Genomic DNA, 9106 nt, shown 5'->3' with positions numbered 1-9106 from the left:
TGTTCAATAATTTCAAAAACGGTCATACCACTCATATATCTAAGAATTCCATAGAAACAACAGAATGTCTTTTATCAGAAATCTGTATCATTCTACTTCCGGTTTCGAGACGATCGAGTAGCTCTCTCTGTTGTTGGAATTATTTTGGCCATGGATTCCGGATCCGAGAGCTCGTTGGAGATTGATCATACGAACGCGAATGTCGTGCGAGAAGAAATACGCAGGAAGGAATCAAAGGCGTGGTCTCGAAGCGGAAGCTCGTTGCCCATTTTCGTTCCATCGGGTCAGCTACAAAACCAAGTAATCGTTGCGGCGGAACAGGTTAGAAAAAGCAAAAGAAAGATAGATTGAAACAAAAAGTACAAAGAACAACGTCACGTGAATGGTCGTTCAATTCGCGTCGACCGATTCGCGCGAACTCGCGTTGAATCTCGTTCAGATTACTCAAGTTACCTGAGTTTGATATAAGTATTTGCGTTTGCAGTTGCTTTTATAGATATTTACAGAGCCAGAAAATGTTATCGTTTTATAGAAAGCTAGTTTTCGAAAACTCAATCAGCATGTAACAGTTTTATATTGAATTAGAAACATATTAAATGCATATTAAATTTTAATGTTGGAATCTCAAAATTCAAATCCTATTTAAAATCGAATCCATTTTAATTAGTCGAATTTAATTAATTGGCTTTTCACGGTACTTTAGTTTAACGGGAAATGCGTATCTGAAATCAATTTGGTTTAGGAGATCGATATCGAAAAGCACGTAATTAGAAATAATATTACGTTATCTAGCAAGTAACTCCTGTTTTTATCGAGTCAAAGAAAACGCTTGAGGTTCTCAATTTTTATTGAAACTTAAATTTTTATTGAAATTTAAATTTGCAATTTAAGTCCTAAAGTATCTTAATCAAGGTATCTTGAGTAATCCGAGCAAGACTCAGGTACTCGATGCATTCGAATGATTCTTAGTCGTTATAACTTTCCATTGCTTCTATACAGAGTGGTTGGTAACTGGTGGTACAAGCGGAAAGGGGGTGATTCTACGCGAAAAAAGAAGTCGAAAATATAGAATAAAAATTTTTTTTTTTGATTTTTTTTTTAATTTTTTCATTGAGACAACGATCTACAGTGAGATCCGTTATAACGTACCGCACGCGTACCGAGCGAAAATACAAAGTCGATTTTCTCGAAAACAAAGCCTCAAACGAAAAATTTTTATTCTATATTTTCGACTTCTTTTTTCGCGTAGAATCACCCGCTTTCCGCTTGTACCACCAGTTACCAACCATCCTGTATATTATCCAATAGTAATACTCTCGTATGTATCACATCATTAAACATGTCTAATAGACTCTGCGCTCGAGCAAATGTTCATGCATTTATACCAAAACTATCAAATTGCAAAGCGTCACAACGGCAAACTCGCATCGCCGCCGTGTATCAAACCCAACGTAGCGACATGCAAGCTCACGAAATACGAGCGATTGAACGCGATCGATCGTTGATCCTATTCCCATAATTAACGTCGATCAACTGTTTCGTTTACGGGGTAATCGATCGAAAACCGATCACTTTCCGTGTCTCGTTTCGTGTATGATGCGACTCGATCAACCATAACTATCCGCAACGCGAGTCGTTTCCACCGGAGAACGATGCTTGCGGTGAGGATCGTGTTGTGCGCATCGAGTATCTGTTTATCTCGGGAAGTCGGATTTTTCCGATATCCACTGGGGGATAAGTCGATTCTTATGCGGAAATTTGGGTAACGAAAGTTGGCAGAAAGATGCTGGTGAGTGCAAGAAGGCGGTTAACTTTCAATGTGGAACGCGGGTATGGTAAATATTGGGATTTGTGCCTCGATTCACATCGATAAGCGGATAAAAGAAATCAAGAATATTTCAGCAACATCCGCAAGACCACCATGAAACGGGTTACGATTGATGGTGTCTATCGTTCTGAAAGGATTTCGTTTTTCCATCGTTTTTATTCCACAAATATCGCCTACTTGGAATCTGAAGCTCGTTCATCGATTTTACGATGAAAATGTTCACACGAACTTGCGTGATTTATATTCATCTCACAATGAAGCTTCCAATTTCTTGAATTTTTCTATCATTAATGACCGTATTGTTGGATCTTATCAATTTATCATTGTTCGTGTAAAAATTTTCAAATTTTCCTCGTCATTAACGCGTAAGCTTTCACTAATTTGAGTCTCTGGTACATGATATATATGAATTTCTGAGTTCTTTGATCCTCACCATCGAATCTTTCACTTCGTCTGCACGATTTTAATCCACTTTCTCAATGTATCAACTTACTCTTGACGTAACCAACCCTTAGCTCGAGATGCAGCTAGTCAAACAAACACCACACGAAGGAAATTCGCGTTTTCGCCATATCGAAAGGATGAATTTCGCGTTAAAGGCATTTTTTAATATCCGGTCCGCAAGCAAGCGTGACTATGACGCTCGTATATCAGTTTATAGTGGCACTTCAGCCGAACGCGCGTGAAGTGGGCACGTATACACCAGGCGCATATCTCGTTCGCGGAAAGCACGGCAATGGTGAACAACTTTCTCATCATTACGCATGCCGCATTAACGCATGAATATTCATGACGTATGCCTTTTCCTCCTTTCCCCATCCTTTTTACTTCTTTTTCCTTTTTCCTTTTTTAATTTCTTAAGCGGTCTAGAGCCCGACGAAAAGCTTCGTGGAAATATATATTCGCCAACAGCGACCGAATCATGAATGCAATTTCTTTTTTGCAGCTTTCTTTAGCACCGCTCCCCTCCCATGAAACGGTACTATCTGTCACCGCCACCTTTTCGCCTGCAATCGTTTTTATTTGTATCTCATTTAGAGCTCACGAAATGCGTTTTGCATTTTAATTGCGTCAATCTCGCGTTAATATCATTTTCAGCATAATTTCGAACTGCGATGTTTCGAAAACGCGCGGCTGCTTCACTAGTCTCATATGAATAAAAAAAAAATGAAAAACTATCGGTTCGATGAATTAATTTAAATATTTAAGTTCCTTTAATGCCGCTTGGAACAATCGGTTAATCTCATTCTCAAGTTACGGGGATGTAGGCTGATTAATGGATTTATTGTTCCATCCTACTGCATTCGTCCCAGTGTTTTCAGGTGATTAGTGTCTTCGAGCGTTTCCATTTTATCCTCTATTTCGTTTATCATAGCGAATTGTGGAAAACTTAGGCGAGATAATCGCGATTCTGCAAATTCACGATAACAGAAGTTCCGTTTAAACGATCCTGTCCATTTTTCGAGGATAGGGTCGTAATTTAGCAGCTATTACGAGCGCCTACGTCCTCCTACGAATATTCGTACGAAACACCAGCCCATTCACCGACACATACCGACCGTTGCAGTTCGGCCATTGAATGCATTTTACATGCAGGTTAAACCGGTTAGAGGTTAAGGGATACCATTACCTGGTTATTTTGATCGTTTCCATTTTGGGAAAGTGCTTAACGGCCTGATGAGGTTTACCTTCTCTTTCGCGAAATGTTAAACCGTCGCTATTACATTTTTCTCGCGCACCTATTGTTAGGAACGAAAATTTGACTCTGATGGTTCTTGGTTGTGAATTAGGTTTCTTCTTAAAAGATGCGTATGGGAGCAGAATTTTATTCCAGATAGTTTATTCTTATTCGCCTTTTTAAAAAAGGATTGAAAGAAGACTTCCTGCTCAAATAATATATTGAAAATTACTACTTTTCTTTTAATTTTTCTTGTTAAATTCTTGTTAAATATTCTTAATTGTTACAAGTATGGAATCATTGGAATGATAGAGCATCTAACTGATTATAAGCCTATTAGATTAAAAAACCATATGAGTGACTGTAGATGCAATCAACAAAGAGACAAAAATTTATTCGAGAACTCGATCATTAATATAATCAATCTTCAAAAGCTCAGGTGCTACTCTTCCTAAATCTCCTAAAATTCCATTATTATCGATTCCACCCTCGTGGAAATACGCATATCAGCAATTCTATCTCTATCTGTCCTCGTCGAAAAGTTTCCGTCGTCTCTTCAAACTTCGAAACAGATGCTCGCTTAACACTTTCAAGAATATTCAATTCATTAAACTGAGAGCTCAGCATACCGAATATCCAGCCGCGAAATAAGGGGTTGGCTCAGGTGATGAGAAGCCGTACATTAGGGGAATAAATGGAACGAAACTTGTAAATTTATGCTAACACAATGCCACATATGCTCTAATAAATACATACTAATTATTCGGCGAAAGTAGCGGAGAGAGTACGCTCGTAGTCGTAGATCGTCTCCTTTCCTTAAACTTGGACTACTATCCTCATATTTTTTGTCCATTCCTCTACGCGAGATCCTCTCTCTCCCAGATACAATTTTCTTAAACCCTAATACGTTACTCCGGTAACCGCCTGCAGAAGAAAGAAACGCTTTGAATTGGATAACGAAGTTAATGCCAGCCGTATGCATAATGCAACATTCCTCCAGCTGCATTAGAAAGCATTACCCCGTCTTATAAATTGAAATTCGTCGAATAAAGAAACTCCAACAAGCGACAGAAAAAAAATGCTTTAAAACGTTTTTGTTACTACATCCTTGTTCTTCGTTGATTTCCCCCTGTTCGTTTCATAAGATTAGTATTAGAAATTAGAAGGTCCATTCTTTTCTTACTTAGGTATTAAGGTATTTGATTAATACTTAATTAATACTTAAAGTATTTCTTACTTTGATAAGGTATATACCTATTGCACGATATAGAATGAAAAATTCTCAATCACTGATCTTCGATCATTTAGCCAATCTTTTTTAAGAAATGTTACCTTAATTTTTAAAGAAATGTTCATCCTAAGCATAGACCTTCTAAAAGTTTTATCAACCTGAAAAAGTGCAACTGAGGGATATTTTTCTAACGTCGTCATCACGGACGACATCATATATATTCCTGACATACTCTGAGCTCCACTGGGACGTTCGACTGCGTATGAGCACCTTTCTTTCGAGCTCAACTCGCGACGTCAACTTTGGTACGTCATAATTTACGTATTCAAGCCGAACATGCTGATCGATCGGACAGTAATGAAGTTTCTTAGCTCTTGTTATCTCCTTATCCTTTCTTAAACAGTTAGTTACGTTTATCATCTGAAAATTATTGAAAATTATATTCTGCAGGTGCAAGTATTGATTTGAGGAGTGTTATACTTGTAGCTTACAAGTTTCGGTATAAAATCGTTGGTATTGGTACAATTTAATATGTATCTATCAAATATACTTTGGTTCAAAATAATATAATAAATAAAGACTCGAAACCCAAATTTATGGCGGGCTAGCAAATTTTTAATTTTCGGAATTATGATGTGTTTAATGGGTTTATGGAAAATAACATCATACTAACTGAATAAAAATTCGAGGTTCTAGTTTTTTCTAAATTTCGATGTCGACTTATGGTTGCGCGATCGAAACTGTTGTCGCGAGAAAACAGCTGGGTAATTGAGCTGGCGAGTGTCATTCTACGCGAGTTTCGGGGTTAATACGTCGGAACACGAGAGTGTTGCGGGGTCGGCAACCTGCGACACGCGAACCGATTTTGTACGGTTTCTCTCGCGAATGTGCAAAAAAAGATAAAGCGGCGACGAAAAAAGGACAGAATGAAATCGAGAACCGCGGGATTGTTTTGTAATGTTCTGTCCTGGTTGAAAGGTGGCCGGTACACGCATCTACTCGCGTGCGAGCGTGTAATTTCGCGCGGACGACATACGCGTTGAAAATGTACCAACGAATACGATGCTAGCGATGACACGCACGTGGCAAAGTATTACGGGTAGATTCGTTATAAAAAACTTGTCTTCTTTATGGTGTTATTTCACGTGGATTAGCCCATGCACGAATTGGTGTTTATAAATGCTGGAGATATAGCGAGATCGTAAAATCAGTTAAGCAGAAAATTTTGTATAAGCTCTTTTCATTCGTACATTATCACAATATCGTACATTTTCTAACAGACTATTTTTAATTACAATTTAATATACGATTTCTTTATAAATCTTTTAGAGGAATTTACGAGACGATATAATTCTTTTCCTTTCAATTGGTAATTATCAACCATCAATTGGTAATTTACATTAAATCATTAAGAATGGCTTATATTAGAGGGAATATAATTTTTCTTGAGTTATGAACGCAATCAAGAAATTTTGTAGGAAATACATGGACGATATTAATCTGTACCTATTATTCGATATACATAATTTACGACTTAGCTATTTCTCCACCAGCAGCTATGTTCACATCGATACAGTGCACAATTAACGGTACATTATTGTTTCCATTAATATAGGTAACGATACTGAAGTAAGAGAATTATCATGATTAGAGTGGTAAAGCTTGATATTCATGATATTACACGTTGATATTCATACTTCCAATATTATTGTTTGCAGATAGGGATCAAGTACATTTCAGATATTAGGATAATATTCAACGTAATACATGATTTATGAACAATATTACCAAAGTTATAATGAAATGAATTATTCAGTAGCATATTTTAACTGGTTGCTTCATGTGGTTATATATATTAATAAAATTCTATTTTGTAATTATTTAAATGTACATTCTGCTTCTGCTTAATTTCATCCTTAGGATATAACAATATATGTACATACATACATAGTGTTTAGAGGTTAAGTTAATAACTTAAAACTATTAAGGGGGTATTCTGGTCTAGAAATTTGAAAAAATCGAAAATTTTTTTTTCATAGTTCAAAAGTTTAGACATTCAAGACTATTCCCTCAAAAGGATTTTTCAAAATTTCAATTATTTTATGAATTACAGCCATTTTTGTGATGCAGCATCTGCTCCGGTCCGACCGGGACCAATGTGCAATAAACGGTAGATGCTGCCCGAGTACCTACGTATGAAAACCCTCATAAAATCATTACTGTATTTTATACCTCTTTCGAGGTATTTTTAATTCAAGGCCAAAAAAACGTAGTTTGTCGGAATTTTTTCGTCTTAGTACTTATTTCAAGTTAGTTTTTTTGCCAGCCTTCCAGCAACGTATACGTGCTAACTCTGACAACGTTTTATAAATATTCAAAGTAAAAATTGTTTTATATATTGAGATTTTAAAGTAAAATGGGTAGAAAACATTCAAAATTCTGCTCTAAACGAGTATGCAGAGTGAAGAAGAGAAGATTTTCGGGTAATCAATTTAATCAAGAAGATACCAGTTTCACTAGTGCATCTGCAGCAAAACTGAGAAGTTCGCAAGATGAAGAAGTTTTAATTAATAACAATTACGGCTATTGTATTTTAGAATTTTTCTCTGTTTTGCTCGTTTCCATGAAAGAACTTCGGAGAATAAGTATTTTGAAGTAGAAGAAGGTTTCTTGTATGGAGCAGGAATCGTCGATTTAAAATATGTAAGTATGCTGTACCATTCTATTAGTAAAATTGTCGGAAACTTGTCTCAAAACTTTAAACGCGTTTTCTCGAAACTACTTTTTTCGAGTTGGCGTGCACGATATCTCAAGTTCTAATGAACCGATTTATTTTAAATTTGGTCTAAATATTCCTTATATACTCCTCTATCGTCCGGACCACGCTCAGCTCAAAATCTTTAATATTACTATTTTCTAAACGTTCGGAATTGTCAATAAAACGTGCGAAAAAAGAAATTTTTTTTTCAAACGGCTGTCATTTTGTGAAAAAATGTTGTATTGACTTTTTCAAGGTTCAGACGATAGCGGCATCCATACTAATCAAGAAACCGTTCGCATTTTTTGTTTCAGATGACCAGAAGGGTTGATATCATGCACGCCACGACACCCCATTTTTTTGGCAGCACTTACTTTGCCTGCTCATAACCTTTTAAATATTGAGTTCTTTTTTTCAGTGAATTTTTTACGTAATCTCAAAATATCAATAAACAAATGCTAAAAAGAAGGATAGCAAAAATATTTTTTGTTTCGCTTGTACAGAGCTTCAAAAATCGCCCGAAATTCATGCCTCTAGACCAGAATACCCCCTTAAGAGAATTAGATATATAGATAGTTGTTATTCAATGGATAATCCAATGTCATGTTTGAGATTGCTAGTTTAAATAACTGTGTTAACAAAATTATACTTTTTTCAGTGATTTGAATACATACTCTACTTTTACTCATTTCACGAGTAAATATACATGCAATAACGCAACATTAATAGAAAAAGTATGTATCTTCGAAGAGGACGCTCTAGAAACCTCAAACTTTAACATCACTAAACGATTGCAAATAAATAGAGTCGCATTAAACTTACCGAGTCGAGCAGTCCTGATATTGTTATACATTAATATATATGATGTAAGTTCCATTTCACCTTTCGAACAGTCTTTGAGCCTTTTCTTCTAAATCAAGTGTTCTTAATCGTCCCTTCTATATATGTTCTCGTTTCTTCGAAGACGGCAAACACCTTTTTTCGTCGCATGACACAGGTCAGATTTGTGGAAAGATATTTTGTGTTATACGTGTGCATCGATCCCGACAAACGATAAATAATCGCAATTAATAATCGCGTAATCGGCGCACGAGCGCCGCCTCGAGCGAAAAATTAATGCGAACGAACCGTGCTCGCGTGCTCCAGCCATCGACGAACGATCTTCGAACGTCGAGCCGCGTTTTTCATTTTAGTCATTCAGTTGACGTTAAAATCGAGTTATGGTGGCTTTATAGAATTCTTAATTCCGTGCCTTGATTAATTAAGTTCGTGTTAAGTAAGTGAATTGATTGGTTGTGTTGTGTGGGAGAGATTGGACGAGGCGAGACTTTTGAACGTGCGAATGCAGAATATTTGAGGTTATAGTATGAACAAAGAATGCATGGCCCATTTGTTCGAAATTTCATTTGCAGAGAGCAAATGTGAGTGTGTAATTAAATTGTTACTATGTTATTATTTCGTTATCGAGTAGTATATAGTATAATAGTAGAGAATGTTTTAAAATAATGAAAATAATATGTGCATATAGTTATTGTATTTTTGTTTCTTTTGACACATATGTATCTCATAAGATTTATTGAACTAAACTAACAAATGTATCGTATTTGATGG

The 9106-nt window shown here is 36.2% G+C and overlaps 1 long non-coding RNA gene across 1 annotated transcript; it reads right to left on the bottom strand.

Annotated features, from left to right (window-relative positions):
• Positions 1 to 8717, bottom strand: LOC138186091 (uncharacterized). Its single transcript, XR_011174798.1, has 3 exons — positions 8318 to 8717; positions 4263 to 4430; positions 1 to 288 (listed from the first exon to the last, which is right to left on the bottom strand). It is a non-coding gene; the product is annotated as an uncharacterized LOC138186091 (long non-coding RNA).
• Between the last annotated feature and the right edge of the window lie 389 nt (positions 8718 to 9106).

This window comes from Bombus flavifrons, chromosome 13 (genome assembly GCF_040668555.2).
Source record: "Bombus flavifrons isolate JBK064 chromosome 13, iyBomFlav1_principal, whole genome shotgun sequence".
Lineage (NCBI taxonomy): Eukaryota > Metazoa > Arthropoda > Insecta > Hymenoptera > Apidae > Bombus > Bombus flavifrons.
Note: the sequence above shows the minus strand (reverse complement) of the source record. Positions and strands in the feature narration are given on the sequence as shown.